The 16,312-nt window shown below is 44.3% G+C and overlaps 3 long non-coding RNA genes across 3 annotated transcripts in view; 1 reads left to right on the forward strand and 2 right to left on the reverse strand.

Moving 5' to 3' along the window:
- Positions 1-2,908: 2,908 nt before the first annotated feature.
- LOC310838132 lies at positions 2,909-7,170 on the reverse strand. Its single transcript, XR_014560711.1, has 3 exons — positions 6,752-7,170; positions 3,349-3,459; positions 2,909-3,086 (listed from the first exon to the last, which is right to left on the reverse strand). It is a non-coding gene; the product is annotated as an uncharacterized lncRNA (long non-coding RNA).
- Positions 7,171-9,042: 1,872 nt separating this feature from the next.
- On the reverse strand, positions 9,043-12,473 carry LOC310838148. The gene is made up of 2 exons (XR_014560729.1): positions 12,337-12,473; positions 9,043-9,161 (listed from the first exon to the last, which is right to left on the reverse strand). It is a non-coding gene; the product is annotated as an uncharacterized lncRNA (long non-coding RNA).
- Positions 12,337-16,312, forward strand: part of LOC310838137 — a 44,628-nt gene continuing 40,652 nt past the window's right edge. Inside the window, exon 1 of the long non-coding RNA XR_014560716.1 lies at positions 12,337-12,478. This is a non-coding gene — a long non-coding RNA (uncharacterized lncRNA). The remainder of the gene's footprint in view (positions 12,479-16,312) is intronic.

The raw sequence follows: 16,312 nt of genomic DNA on the forward strand, positions 1-16,312 counted from the left end.
AATATTGATGATAGTTTCAATCAATGGAATTTAAATCCTTTACATAAAATTCTCCACGACCTTAGTTAACAGGTTCTTTGCTTCAGTTTATTTACAGAAAGGGGAGGCGGACTTCCTGTTTAGACCTTCCCCGATTGGTACCAATTTTAAAAAAAAACTTTAAATACTTTAGAGTCCAATTTCCGATTACTCACGGGTTATTGTTTGAAATCCAATTGTCCACAAGATAAAGTCAGCGCTCTCTGGCAACGGCTACGTGGCTTCACTCCGTAAAAATAGCGGTCGATTCAAAACACCGCGCCGCTCACCCCACGTCACTTCAGAAGCCCCGAAAAGGGGTTTCCCTGTGGGTAGGGGGGGCGCTCCTGGTGTCAGCCGAATCCCACGTTCCCAGGCTTCATCCGCCTGGGATTTTTAAAGGGTCTCTACCTTCGCCGCGGCAGCACGACCCGAATTCCACGGAGCGGGTTCTTCTCAGTCAGAGGAACGCCGCCATTGCCGATGGCGCTAACCCGGAAGTCCCAAAATTTAATTATCACTCTCCTGTAAGTAGGAAGCAGACTTATCACAGAGAATGATATTCATTTTAAGATACATTTATTATTTAGGAACCGTATAATTAACCAGATGGTTTTCCAAAATTAAGATCATGTCCCCTCAACTTCAAACTTATCTGTGTAAGTAGAATGTCAAACAAGCAGGAACGAGCAACAATAACCAATGATTCTGGAGTCCAAATGGCCGAAATATTGGGAAATTTTGGAACAAGAAGGAGACAAATTGAAATTGCAAGGTTTTGAGAAATTAAAAGATAAAGTGCGAGACTGGCTTCATTACTACCAAATAATGGAGGCTTACAAGTTGGATAGGAAAATTGGCTTCCAGGTGGAAAAATCAAAATTGGAAACAGAATTGCTAGAACCAAAAACTAAGAATTTGTCAAAGATGTATAACTTGCTGTTGAAATGGAATACGCAGGATGAAATGGTTAAATCAGCTATGATTAAGTGGGCACAAGATATTGGTCATAATATCATGTTCGCTGACTGGGAACAGTTGTGGACCACCGGCATGAAATTTACGGCATGTGATGCCTTAAAAGAGAATATTATGAAAATGATTTACAGGTGGTACATGACCCCAGTTAAGCTTGCAAAAATCTATCAATTGCCCGATAATAAATGTTGGAAATGTAAAGAAAATGAAGGCACATTCTTTCACCTCTGGTGGACGTGCCCAAGGATTAAGGCTTTCTGGGAAATGATATATAATGAAATGAAAAAGGTATTTAAATATACATTCCTGAAGAAACCAGAGGCCTTTCTCCTGGGTATAGTCGGCCAATTGCTGCCAAAGAAGGATAGAACATTCTTTATGTATGCTACAACAGCAGCAAGAATACTTATTGCAAAGTACTGGAAGACACAAGATCTACCCACTTTGGAAGAATGGCAGATGAAGGTGATAGACTATATGGGACTGGCAGAAATGACTGGCAGAATCCGAGTCCAGGGAAGAGAGATGGCGGAAGAAGATTGGAAGAAATTTAAGGATTATCTTGGGAAATATTTCAAAATTTTTGAATGTTAGAATGATGTTGGATTAGAAATTAAGTGGTTTTCAGCTGTAATGATTAAGTAAAAAGAAAAGAAAGGTTGAAAATTAATTGAAAACTAAGGGTAAGGATTTGCTGAATTAATAAGTAGAACTGGAATACAAAAAGGGGAGGTATGAGGAGGTCTGGGAAGTAAGTTATAAGAAAATAAGGGAATGAAATTCTACTTGTTTTTAAATTGTTTTTAATTTTGTATTTTTCTATTTTGGTGTCTGTGTTTTGTTTTTGTTATTGTGGTTTTTTTTTCTTGTATAACTTTTGAAACTTTAATAAATATCTTTTTTAAAAAAAAACCAATAACCAATGATTCAAAAGGATTGAGGTAACAGATTATTTGCTCACTCAGGCAGACTTTTCACCCCTCCATAGAGAGTACTTGGCCCCAGAGTGTGCTTAAACCACACATTATCAATAATTAGGTAGCTCACAAGCCCCAATGCGATCCCCTCTCTGCTCTGTTTTCAAGGATCAACCCTATGCTCATACCCTATGCTCATATATGAACCTCATACCAAGGAACGGGTAAGAGGCGCTATTGCCTTGCTGATATAGGATTTGGAATGCGAGAGTTTAACTCTCACATTAGGCACCAATCTCTTATCCCTGGCGTTGGGTTCTGCTTCCTTCCTGATTAGGTATGCCACCTCAGTCCCTTATTTTATTCTACTTTCAGTATGGCTCTGGGGCACACTGTCACGCTCAACTTTTCAGGCTTGAGTAGTTAGGACTCTCTTTTCTCTCTATAATTAAGGTGGGTATTTACTCAAAAGGCTGTATTTGCTGTATTGATAATGTTGCTGTCTCTTTTCATTTCATGTAATAAACCAATCTTTCTTCATGTCTTTGGTGAATTAGCTTATTAGGCATACAATATTTTTTTTTTACAGAAACACATGCTGAATCTCCACAAAAGAACCCAATCTTCTCAGAGTGCCTAACAGTGGACAATTAACATAGAAAGCTCTCTGCTAGCTCTCATGTTGGTGTGTAGATCACATAAGAAAGGTATTCAGTTGCAAATCTCCATTATGTTTGAGTTGGTCTTTTGTTCCCTCTCTCAGGCCACCACGGAGACAGGTATGAAAATGATTCTCTCTAGAAACACAGCCTCAGACTGTAATGGAGGCTACAGGAGAGGCAGAGCTTTGTTTTCACTTCTATATGAATTAATGTCATATGTCTAAGATGCTGTGCCTGTGCTTGGATAAACACATGGTAACTCTCTGGATGTAACATTATTGTTTTGAGTGTCTGTTTTGGAAGAAGTTCTGTCAGTAAAGCTTTTGAGCCATATTTTTAGACTGGACAATTTTTATTTCAAGAAAAGTCTGATTTTATTCATCATTACAGAGGTCAGTATAACAGCATGTTGTTTTATGTCGGTTATTTCCGAGGAAAATTTCCTGTCCACAAAAGTCTTTCCAGTAATTGTAGATGCATGATCTGGAGTATTTAATCAAGTCATCATTTTCTTTTGGAGAGAGAAAGAGAAGTATTTGTGTTAATAACAGGTATGAAGAGAATGTTACTGAATTTGCCCATAGCAAAAGAGAATACATTTAAAAGGATAAAGTTTACTCCACATCTTTGATGGATCTTTGGTCTGATCCAATGTGGCTCCTATTGAGCGCTTACAACCATTGAAAAGTCAGGAGGCCGTGACCCTCCTCTACATCCTGTCATTCTAGCCCCGCATATGCAAAGGAAGACTGTAAATGGGACAGACTCATTACCTGAAAATTCTTGCGAAAACGTACAAATGTCTCCAATACACGTCTCCGTACTCACATCACATGGCGTTTCATAATGATTTGAAAAGCATTGTCTGCATGTCAGAGCATCCACTGTAAAAGACAGACATGTTTGTTTGTTTGTTTGTTTGTTTGTTTGTCCCTGCAAGCACTGCCCTTACTTTAAAACTCATTAAATCAGGGGCTCATTAAAGGATGAGCCAAGGGCTGCAAATCTTCAGTCTTGCACACGGGCCCTGCTAATCCTAACACTTCTCCCCTTTCTAACAGTTCTCTTTCCAATGGGTAGCTGCTGCACTGCAAAGCAAAGTGGTGGATAAACCCCAGCTGTTCCCCAGAGTGACATCCATTCTTCTGCTGAAAGAGTCAGACACCAGAAGCTCCCTCCAATGTGGAGTCACTCTAGTTCAGTGGCTTCAGCCAGTGTGTCATGGCACCTTTGGGGTGCCTTGAATGATGGTTGGGGGGGCGGGCTGTGGGCAACACTAGCCTCCATCCCTCGTTCCTTCCCTCCCTCTTCTGATGCCCTCTTGAATCTCTGCCTCCAGAAGGCTATATGTTGCAGCAGCCCTGGCTACAAGCTCCCCAGGCATATGGTGCCTCTGGGGCTGACCAGGGGGTGCTGGTTGCCAGGAGCTGAGGTGGCCTCAGAGTAAGCAAGCAAGTGTCTGAGGGCGCCCAGCCAGCCAGTCCACTAGTCCTTTTTGTTGGAGGATGGCAAAGGGGATTTTCAGATGTAGGTAGTCTTGGCGGCGAGACCGCAATCTTTGCGGTCTCGGGTGGCGGTATCAGGCCTTGGGCGGAATCCATCTTCCATCTTCCTCTTTGTGGCGGCGATACCAGGGTTCCCCATTAAAGGGGTTTTGAAGGGAGGCTTTGGCCGTACGCCGAAAGGTCGTCATTGCTCTCCCCTGCGGCGGCGTAACGGGGGCGGCTATCTCTGCTTGAACATATGTTCTCCAGAGCCGGCCCATCCCCCCCACACACACACTGGATAACCCTGATGCTCCCTAGGTCCCCGGCTGGGGACTAGGGAGGGAGAACGCCCAATGCCTGAGCCAAGGTCTACCCACATTTGAAATTTAATAAAGTTGTGGCCAATTTATTTATTTTTTTAATAAATTTTTATTGAATTTTAAAGAAAAACAAACAAAACATCTCAAATTTCATACCCTTATTTTCGTTACCTTCTTTCATTGACTTCCCCACACACCCCTTCCCACCTTCCAATTTCGTTAATTATCTCAGCAAGTTATTTCTTCTCATCTCTTAAATACACTTCCTATCTTTTCTTACAATTTGTCATTTTTACTTGATCCAGTTTTACTTATCCAATTTTACACATTTAATCCTTTTTCTAAGGTCGGCCCAAATTCTCTCCCACGAATTCCTCCCTTTTTGTATTTAACCAAAGATCATAATATTTCAATTCAAAATCTCAGATTCTTATTACTCTATTCTCCCCTCCCCCCCCCTGGCCCGGTTCCTGTCCCTTCCCAGACCAATGTCCTCAAAAGAAAAAAACAGTTTAGCCCGGATTCCTCACATCAGAGGCCCTTAAGCCCCAGTTAGTCTCTCTCCACCAGTTTTGTTGGTAGTCCTTTTTGTTGGCCCTTTCTTCTCGAGGAAGTTCTGTCACAAGCCCCTCATATTTTCCTCCTTCCAAATCAGTCAAAAACAATTTCTGCCCAGGATCCACCGATCTCCCATGCTCCAGTCTAAAGAAGAAGTCCCCATCATACTTATTTACTCTTTTATAGTCCATTATTCCAATTATTGCAGGGGTTTCTTCTTTTATCTTTCTCTCCTTTTGCAGATTTGTAGTCCACTGGTCATCTTCTTTATTTCCTTTGTTCCCAAAGGTTACAGGCTCTGGATTGATGCTCTCCACCTGGGTTTCCTCTTCTCCTTCTTCTTCTTTTTCCCCCAGTTCCAAAGTTATCTCTTCTTCTGCAGCTGCAAAGTTTTTTTCCATTCGCTTACTGCCATCAACAGAGTTGTTTAGTTTAAGATTGAAGGTCACCAGCTGTTCACTCATAGCCATACTCTGCTCTTGTAGAATTCCCACAAAAGAAAACATTTTCTGTATCTCTGCCAGTAATTTTCCTTCAGCAGCCATTGCAATGTCTTCAGTTTCCTCCAGGGGGATTTCCATCATGATTCTTTTCCAACAGTCTGTTACTTTGTTAATCAAAATTACTTTGTTTCCAGTCAATTCAGTTTAGTTGTAACACTTTTAATCCAAAAAGATATTTGTTACACAGTTCCAGGCCTTGGCCAGCCGTTTGACAGCTCTTTTGACAGCTGTCAAACTCGGGCTCACACGCAGGGCACTCCCGGGATCCCAAAAAGGTGGGGGGGTTGGCCAGGCAAGGAAAACTTCTGAAATTTCTCTCTCCTTCTCTCCAGCACAGTAACTTCTTAGTCCAATTCGTAAAAGTTATATGTTTAAACACCAAAGTCTTTCCGCCTTAATACTCCTCTCCTTGCTTTAAAACGTTTGGTGGGGGGGGGAGTGTGGACTTCCTTTTTAACACGTCCCCCGATCGTACTCGAATTCAAGGATAAAAACTTTAGTGCCGAAATTTCATTTTACTCACGGGTTGCTTATTTCAGTCCAAATTTCAGGAAGAAAGACAGCGCTCTCCGGCAATGGCTCGCGGCTTCGCTCCGCCGAGGTAGCGATGAACTCTCAGCACCGCGCCACTCTCCAGTCCACTCCGTAGCCTTTAAAAAGGCTCTTCGCGGGTCGGGGAGGGCGCTTAAGGTGCCCACCGAGTTACCAGGTCCGCAGGCTTCCGCGCCTGCGGTTTTTAAGGGTCCCCGTGTCGCCGGCACGGCAAGACCCGTCCTTGACGGAGCCAATTCCCTCCGGAGCTCGGAGGGAATCCGCCATTACTCGTTCGCGCTATCCCGGAAGTCCAAGTTGTGGCCAATTTAATCCCATAGCACGTTGTCTAGAGTCGTTATTCCACATGACGGGGGGGACCACTCGGGATCTGGGGACTCCGCCTGTCCACGCAATGGACAGACAAGTGAGGAGGCAACACTCTTTGCGATAGGGGTGGCCCAGTGATGGGGGGCGGCTGCCCCGAGGACTCACAAGGAGAGGGGAGGAGGCTGCAGGAACACTCCACAAGGGAGGAGATCAAAAGGATGGTGACAGGTTGTGCTCCTCTCCCTGACGATGGACAAGAGATTTAAATTGAAAAAGAGGGCATATTGTTGTCAGTAGAACTAGACTCTCATGTAGCCTTAGCAGCTGCCCAAACATTCTGAGTGCAGGGACTACGCTTGCCTTTCAGAAATTGTCCCTGCTGACTCTCCACCGACGCACACAGCTAACATGTGACAGAGCTCAAAAAGGAGTTGGGGGGTTTCTTACCTCCAGGCTTGAGGCAAAGCAAAATACAGAACGCAAGCAGGCAGACCTAAGCCACACGTAGGCCCCGATTATCAAGAAAGAAGCTCTGCCCCATTGATACCCCTTTTGTATGAGGAGGCAAGTTCTGAAGTCTGGCAGATGAGAGACCACTGGGTTGCAAGGCAGATCAGGCCTCCTTGGAGTAAGTGGTAGCCGCAACTCAGCCTCTGGTAAGGTGTGACGAACCAAGCTCAACACAGCAATTATATAAGGTCAGAAGAAACCTCATTGGCTTCTCAGGACACCTGGAAGTGATGGGCTTGAAAGATACAAGCCGCCTCTGGAAGTATGCTCCCCTGATCGGTTTGGAACATAATGCACTAATGGTTTAGAACAATCTACATGGGCTGATGATTCGGCTGAATGCTGTACCAAATGTCCCAGACCTCAGAGGCCACCTGATGCTATCATACAAGGAAGGAGTTCTTGTTCCTTTTAGTGGGGTTTTTTGTCCACCTCCATATTTCTTGGTTGATGGAGTCACACAGGATCAAAGCTGGAGCTGATGCCCATTAGTGGGGAGAGATGGAAAGTTGGCTGGTTAGTCAGCTGAGTGAGGCTATTTCATCTTGCGTGTCGGCTTCAAGGACTTGGAGTAACATCCTAATATGCTAGGGTTGTGATAACTGATCTGATTCCTTTAACAGTCCCTCTGTTTTTAAACTACATTCAAAAACACAGGTCATGGAGTTAATGCCGTTTGTTTGTTTTATTCCTGAAGTTTTGTGGCTCTGCAGCGTCGGGTATAAAATGGTTCAATCCACTGGCACATTATGCAGCCACCTCTCATTCCTCATTGTCAGCTGTGGCTGTAGAACTTCGCTGTGGTGCTCTGCTGAGGAACTCTCTCCCACTAGAAATATGACACACACACACACACACACACACACACCGTTCTGCTGTAACCAACATTTCATCACCACATGAATAACTGTCTAAAGCCTGCAGCCCTGGTGCCTTAGCTTCCCTGCCAGGGGTGGAGGAGGAGGAGGGGAGGGCTTGCGCCATCCAAATCCTGCAGCACCAGGGCGAGCAAGCGAGGGGCTGAGCAGGCATTGACTGGCCTCCCGCCAGTCTGTTTTTTCTACTCGGGGTAAGCTGCTTTGAGTTTGGCAGGGCTTAACTCCCAGGTCAGTAAGCAGATAAAGACCCCTAAGAAGGGGCTGCTGGGTTTACATGTTCGCTGGGCTTTCCCGTGAAAGCCAACAGAGAAATTTATTCCGTGGAGGTTGCGATCAAACAGCAGCTGAAGAAATGGCAATAATAATAATAATAATAATAATAAACATTATTTATACCCTGCCCATCTGGCTAGTTTTATTTAATTATTTATACTTATTTGTATGTGCACACGCAATTATTATTATCATCTCATATTAAAAATTGGGAGAGGTACAGCCCTCCAGTGTACACTAGTGGCCAAAATTGTGGAAAAAATGTATTTCCGAGTGTTGATGGCTCATAACACCACTTTGTTTTGGAGTAATACCAGTGCTTAGTTTCTATGGGATTGCAGGGGGACATATGCCCCTAAACGTTTTGTGAATTTAATGGGAGAAGAAATTCATTGTATTTATTTTCTCCGATTTGAACTGTATTTATTTTTCCCCAGTGGAGATTTTCTTGAGTCAAAATGAACATTTTTTAGAAAGAAAGAAAAAAGCACTGATTATATATATCAGTGGAAAGATAATTTAATGAAGATTATAATACACTAACTATTATGAAGGATTATTTATTACAGCAGTAGTCATAAAGAAGAAATGTGAAACACAGAGAAAAAATCAGATATACAGGTTAAGTAGCTGTGTTTGCACTTTGTGATAAATAAATGTGTTTGGGGTTGCCGTTTGGGCACTCTGTCTCTAAAAGGTTCACCATCCCTGCCCTAGGATGTTCCATGAATTCCTTTCTCTAACATTGCAGCTTTCACATGTATACAATCAGGTGCCTCAGTTGCAAATCTCCATTATGTTTGAGTTGGTCTTTTGTTTCCTCTCTCAGGCCAACAAGGAGAAAGGTGTGAAAATGATTCTCTTCAGGAACACAGCCTCAAGCTGTAATGGAGGCCAGGGGAGAGGATGAGCTTTCTTCTCACTTCTGTATGAATTAATGTCATATGTCTAAGATGCGGTACCTGTGCTTGGATAAACACATGGTAACTCTCTGGATGTAACATTATTGTTTTGAGTGTCTGTTTTGGAACAAGTTCTGTTAGTAAAGCTTTTGAACCATAATTGTAGACTGGACAATTTTTATTTCCAGAAGAGTCAGATTTTATTCATCCAATTGCTTCCATATGTGTAATATTAATAATCGCAGTACGCCACAACCCATCCCAGTACCCCAGACAATTATGCACTTAGGGGACCTCTAGGTGTATTGTGCATTTAGAGAAGAGAGTGCTAAGCCATGCTCTGTTCACCATGACAGTATATTTCTTTTTAGAGTGTTTATGGTTTAAATGCATATGTTTGTGGTTTAAATGTATGTGTATACGTGTTATAGTACACATATATTAGGGCTGCTGTATGCCTGGGTTTTCCCAGACATATCCTGGATTCGTCCAGGTGGAATTTCTAAAAATTGCTAAAATATCCAGGAAAACGTATGGCAACTCAAGCTGAAGGTGTTGTTATTTGGGTAATTTTCTTTAACAATGCCTCAGAAGCTTCATTTTTTTGGAGATTTTGAAAAAAGAAGAAGAAAAGAAAAGAAACAGCTCAACAACTTAGTGTCCAGATTTTCACTTTTTGAAATATGGCAACCCTAACATATATGATGGGGGAGGGAGGTTTCACCATGGGTGATTCTGGTGACAACACAACCTGCCCTGGAACTAGTCCTAAATTGGTTTGGGGAGCAGGACTATTTTTTGGGGGGGGGACCTGCTGAGAGCTGGGAGCTTCCATTCTGGAAAGTGCTCCTCCACAAGTGGCCCCTCTGTATGAGCAATCTGCAGGAAAGTCTCTTGCAAGGCAACAACTACTCAGGGGATTGTCTACTTGTGAGACTACTGCACTTTTGGATCCCGAAGGACACTAGTTCACTCTCTGGAGCAGGGAGTTCTGGTTTCAGGGCATTGCCTGCTCAGTGACAGAAGTTGTCCTAGAATGTTCCATGAATTCCTTTCTCTAACATTGCAGCTTTCACGTGTATACAATCAAGTCCCTCAGTTGCAAATATCCATTATGTTTGAGTTGGTCTTTTGTTCCCTCTCTCAGGCCACCAAGGAGAAAGGTGTGAAAATACTGCTTTCAGAAGTGGAGATAAGTCGTTGTACAGCTTAGCTAGAGCGGATCTAAAGAGAGGTATCCGTGTAGCAAAGGAGGCGTATAGACAGCGGCTGGAGAATCATCTACAAAGCAACAACACCAGGCAGGTGTGGCAAGGCGTACAAGAATTAACAGGGTATAAATTCAAGGATTCCCTGGCAGACGAGGGAGGGGCATCCCTCGCAGAGGATCTGAATGCCTTTTTTGCCCGTTTTGAAGCAACATCTGCAGCAACACCTGCTGAGGCTTTACCACCACTACCACCACCACTCCCTGTGAAGGCTTTGCCACCATCACCACCATCGTCATCATCAGTACAAAGGAATGTGGTAGTCTCTGTGGAAAAAGAAGAGATGAGGAAGGTGCTGAAGGGAATCAACCCAAGGAAGGCCACAGGGCCAGATGGGGTAGCTGGAAGGGTACTGAGAGACTGTGCAGACCAACTAGCAGGAGTTTTCACTGGGATTTTAAATCGATCCCTAGCCCAGGCTATTGTTCCATCCTGCCTAAAGTCCTCTACTATCGTTCCAATAGCAAAAAAATCTAACCCGGAAGATCTGAATGACTTTCGTCCAGTAGCACTCACACCTATAATCATGAAGTGCTTTGAAAAGCTGGTACGAAATTATGTCATTGCCTGTTTACCAGAGGGACTGGACACATTCCAATTTGCTTATAAAACGAAAAGATCGACAGAGGACGCTGTGGCGATTGCCCTCCATGCCGTTCTTGCACATTTGGAGCAGCGGGGGGGTTATGCCAGACTGCTTTTTTTAGATTTCAGCTCGGCATTTAATACCATTCTACCACAACGTCTGGTGTCTAAACTGGAAGATCTGGGGCTCCCGTTATCACTTTGTGGGTGGATATCGGCCTTTCTGTCGGACCGCACCCAGAGGGTTCGGTTGGGCCCTTATACCTCTAATACACTTAAGACTAACACAGGAACACCACAGGGATGCGTACTTAGTCCGCTCCTTTATATTCTCTACACGTACGATTGTGTCGCTGCTCACCCTAGTAATAGGGTTGTCAAATTTGCAGATGACACAACCGTGATTGGGCTCATCTCTGAAAGGGAGGGTGAAACGGATTATAGAGATGAGGTGGAGCGGCTGACAGAGTGGTGCAGAGCTAACAACTTGCTCATAAATACAAGGAAGACAAAGGAGCTTGTGGTGGACTTCAGGAGACAGAAGAACAATGTCCAGCCACTTCTGATTGATGGGGTCTGTGTGGAGAGGGTAACAACGTTCAGATTTTTGGGTATTGAATTACAAGAGGATCTGTCCTGGAGTGTCAACACAAGGGGGCTTGTGAAGAAGGCGCAGCAGAGACTGTACTTTTTAAGAATCCTAAGGAAAAACCATCTTCCGCAGAAACTGCTGCTTGCCTTCTATCACTGTGCCATTGAGAGCGTGCTCACTTATGGCTTATGTGTGTGGTACGGAAGCTGTACTACCCAGGACAGGATGGTGTTGTGCAGAGTTGTTAAGGCAGCAGAGAGCATTGTTGGCTGCCCACTCTCCACCTTAGAGCAGATTTATGCCACAAGGTGCCATAGGAAGGCACTGGACATAGTAAAAGATCCATCGCATCCTGGTCACTGTCTCTTCGAGCTCCTGCCGTCGGGACGGAGATACCGGACGATGATGACAAGAACGAGCCGTCTCAAGAACAGCTTCTTCTCCAGAGCGATCTCGGCCCTGAATGGGAAACCTGGACTTTGAAGTCATCTAATCTTCCTTGCTGTATTATATTATATTGTTTTAATTAGTGTTTTTATAGTTGTTTTGATTTTAAATGGAGTGCCCTATCTGGGTGGATGGAGCAGCCAAGTAATTTCGTTGTCCCTGAGAGGGGGCAATGACAATAAAGATATTATTATTATTATTATTATTATTATTATTATTATTATTATTATTAAAATGATTCACTCCAGGAACACAGCCTCAGACTGTAATGGAGGCCAGGGGAGAGGATGAGCTTTGTTCTCACTTCTGTATGAATTAATGTCATATGTCTAAGATGCTGTACCTGTGCTTGGATAAACACATGGTAACTCTCTGGATGTAACATTATTGTTTTGAGTGTCTGTTTTGGAAGAAGTTTTGTCAGTAAAGCTTTTGAGCCATATTTTTAGACTGGACAATTTTTATTTCAAGAGGAGTCCAATTTTATTCATCCTATTGCTTCCATATGTGTAATATTAATAATCGCAGTACGCCACAACCCACTCAAGTCCCTCAGACAATTGAGCACTATGGGGACATTATTTTCCAAATAATAAAACAATGAAAGCATACATAAATGAGGACACACACACGAGTGCACAGAGGAGGAGCAAAGCGGTTGAACTGATGTGTATTTGATTGACAACTATGCTTAGCCAGTTATTCTGATGCCAAGTACTGTCAAGGGGTAGAAATCTCGTCCTCATGGAGGCTTCCCATGCATTTTGGACTCTGGGAAATCAGTGGTCGAAAATGTGTGGGAACCAGTGCTGAAAACAGGTGCCAGAACTCACAAAGAAGTTGTTACAGCAAGTCGCCGGGCAACTTGGGGCAGCCCTGAATAGATTCTGGTGCCCCTGGTTCTGGTGCAAGTCACTTAAATGCATCCTCACCTCCTGTGTTCTCTTAGATTCAGGCAGATGGTTAGGGCAGCTTGGAAGGGTCCTTGCACACAGGCACATGCATGCAACAGTAGATGCCTGGCTGGAAAGCTTCAAGCCTGTCTACATGGGAAATGGGTTGAAGAAAAGGAAATACAGTTGTACCTCAGGTTAAGTACTTAATTCGTTCCGAAGGTCCATACTTAACCTTAAGCTGTTCTTAACCTGAAGCACCAGTTTAGCTAATGGGGCCTCCTGTTACCGCCACACCACTGGAGCATGATTTTTGTTCTCATCCTGAAGCAAAGTTCTTAACCTGAAGCACTATTTCTGGGTTAGCGGAGTCTGTAACCTGAAGCGTATGTAATCTGAAGCGTATGTGTCAGGGGCTCAGGAGCAGAGGCACAGGAGAGGGAGGAAATGGAGAGCGAGGGGGAGGAATCCGAGGGGAGCGTAGGCGGTGACAATGGTCAGAGGGATTCCATGAGCCTCTCCAGCGAATCGGATGATTCACAGAAGGGAGCGCCGATGGCCAGGGCAAGGGGGGTGCCAAGGGGGAAACCCCAGAAGGAAGGGGCCAGCGGGGACTCCCAGAGTAGCAGTTGGAAATCAGGACCAGCTTCCCCACCAGAGCGCAGTGGGGGGGAGGAGTCCCAGGCATCGGGACCAGTGTTCTCACCACCAGCGAGAGGAGATGAGTCAGGATTGACCACGCCTCCATTGGAGAGCGGGGAAACGGTCAAGAGGAAAGTTACCGGCTGGGCGCGCGCGCCAAGTTCAAATGTACAGGCGAGCGGCACAGCAGGTAGCCCGGATAGGGAGCCAGGTCCTAAAGCCCGCCGGAAGGAGGGGCAAGACTCAGGGGGGTCAGCGTCAGAAGAGTCCAGAAAGGAGGAAACCCCAGGGGGCAGAAGGACCCAGAGGAGGAAAGAACAACGGAAGAGGCGGAGTAAGGCTAGAGTTTTAAACTGGTGTCTAGGAGGCGGAGACTCAGATGGAGCTTCGCCGGTCTAGGTTCTAAGACGTGGAGTTGCACGCTGCGGTTTGGAAATGGAAACTAATCTTCAATAAAGACTTTTATAAGTTATTACTGACTAGCGTTGGTCCTCTGTGAGCTGGGACCTAGAGGCAACTCTGACAGTATGTAACCCAAGGTACCACTGTACAGAACTATGGCAAGAGAAACTGATGGACTATGCAGAACTGGCAAAATTGACTCAAAAGCTACGAGACAAGGATAACTGTGACTTTAAAGATAAATGGGAACCTTTTACAAAGTACTTAAAGAAACAACAAAGTGAACTGGACTCCTTGGCAGGTTTTGAATAAACACTCACAAATTTATTTCTTGACAATAACCAGTTAGATAAATTAAGGAGTTAGACAATTATGTAACATGCAGAGAATAGCATCTGTAGACTTCCGGTGGAGCGCGGAACCGACTGCAGGCGAGGGTTCTTTCTGCGGAGGAAACCCCAGCTCTTTCGCCAGAATTCGGAGGTTTTTAGGGCGCCAAAACCCCCCGTTAAGCCTCTGGAGGGTGTCCAGAGGTCCAGGTACCCGGCGGTGCCAGGCAGCCGCTCGTTTGGTCGTCAGGTAGTCTTTGGAAAAAGGCGAAGAGTACGACGGAACGGGCGGTAGGCAGTCGGGCTGCCATTACAGCGGCGTTTTACGGCGAATTAGCAAAGCCCCGAGCCTGCAAGGGATAGCGCTCCGCTCTCAAAATGATGAAACTCGGATTCGTAAATGAATTGGACACAGTAAACAACAAGGAAGTCTCCGAGTAATAAGGGAGAAAGTTCGAGTTCAGCGCTGGTTTTTGACTTCATTGAAAAAAAAAGACGCAGTGTTACGAGCAGAGCCTAAAGAGAAAGTAAGTTACCGCTAGCGGATACTGTATCCGTCTCCCTCGGGTAGATAAAGTTAAAAAGCTAAAAAGAAACCCCCTTTATTTCAAAGGGGGGAAACTAAGAGGGAGCAGAAAAGAGGCGTGATAGAAAGAAAGCCCAGTCAGGAGGGCACCTGTCCAACTCGAACTAAAGACAGGACTGTCGCTAAAAATTTTCTTTTCGGGAAGAGGCAAAGCAGCGAGAAGACGCTCTGACGCCATTTTCAGTGGGAGAAGCAAGGAGAAGCGCCCCAGACGACATTTTAAAGGACTTCAAAAACCAAACGCTTAATGTGGGGATTAAGGTATTAAAAAGTACTGTGGTCAGATGCTGGAGGGGCCGTGTACCTACTCCCCTACCCACTATACCCCCGTTGTGTTCTCTTCCCCGCTACCCCCGATTGAGAAGTTGGAAATAGACTGAATAGATAGGTCGCTACTGAGGCGCGCGCATAGCACCACACTGGGACACTTAAAACTTCAGTATTAACGCTAGAAACCCCAGCCGTTCCTCTCTCGTGGTTTCGGACTTAGTGAAAGATATCAGCTCGGGAAAGATATCAGCTCAGGAAAGAATTTATCCACCCACCTTTCAGGACTAAACTCTTGGATCAATTTAACGTGAACGTTTTCCGTTGGGGGTGCATGGTCTGGTACCCGGGCTCAGATCAGACTGGAGGTTCCGGGAGCGGCTTCTCACAATTGACAAGTTCATAAATCAGGTCTACGAACATTAAGCCACCGATTGGATTAGCCCGAATAGGGGCAGGAAGATCTCAAACTGACCACTCTGACAACCAACGGGTAACCTACCCCCCTCGAGAAGGGACATTAGTCAAGTCAACTAAGTGGAGAGAAACTGCGAACGAAGTCGGCTACTACCGTATTTATCTATATTTTGGGTTTGTTATCTGACAATTGTAGTTCCGCTTCGGTTACCGCTATTTGCTGCTCACTTATCTGAACCTGTATATATTTTTTGCGGCGAATAATTCTGGTATTGGTTCAGGGGATTTGGTCTACCCCAAGAATTGGCTTTCGAGTAAGAATAAGAGCTCTAAAATATAGAAAGAAGGGATAGACCAGTAAAAACTAGTGGAATATTTGATACATAAAGATTAGTGATAATGTCATATAACCAGAAAAAAGGGGCGGAGGGGGGTACACCAACAGAGAGGAAAGCCTCAAAACAAGAAACGGAATTTAGAACAGAAATATTGAGGATGTTTGCAGAAATAAAGCAAAGTGAGAAAAACTTGGAGACAAAATTAGAGCAGGTAGATAATAAAATTGGAAAAATGGACAAAAGGATTGAAGAGACAGTGAGCGAACTTAAAGGACAGATTAAGGAGGTATCAAAAAGAGTGGATGAGGGGCTAAAAAAGACCAAACAGGAAATGAAAGAAATGAGACGGGAAGAAGAAAAAATGAAAGATGAGATAGCAGACTTACATAAAATACAGGAAGAATTAAAAGACTCCATTGCGATGAACGAACTCAAACAAAGGGAAGTGAATTTAAGAATGAGACAGGTTCCGGAATTACAAAACGAAAATATAAAAGAAAGATTAATAAAGGAAATAGCACAGTGGATGGAGTTAGCAGAGGAGGAAGTGGCAGGAACAATCCTAAATGCATACAGAATGAAAACTAAAGCAAGTAAAGTAAGGAAACTTCCAGGCGACTGTTTAGTTACATTTAAAGATAAAGAGATGAGGAACCTGATTTTACAAAGGAATAGAGAG

The sequence above is a fragment of the Podarcis gaigeae genome, assembly GCF_964106915.1.
Source record: "Podarcis gaigeae genome assembly, chromosome: 2".
NCBI classification, from domain to species: Eukaryota; Metazoa; Chordata; class Lepidosauria; order Squamata; family Lacertidae; genus Podarcis; species Podarcis gaigeae.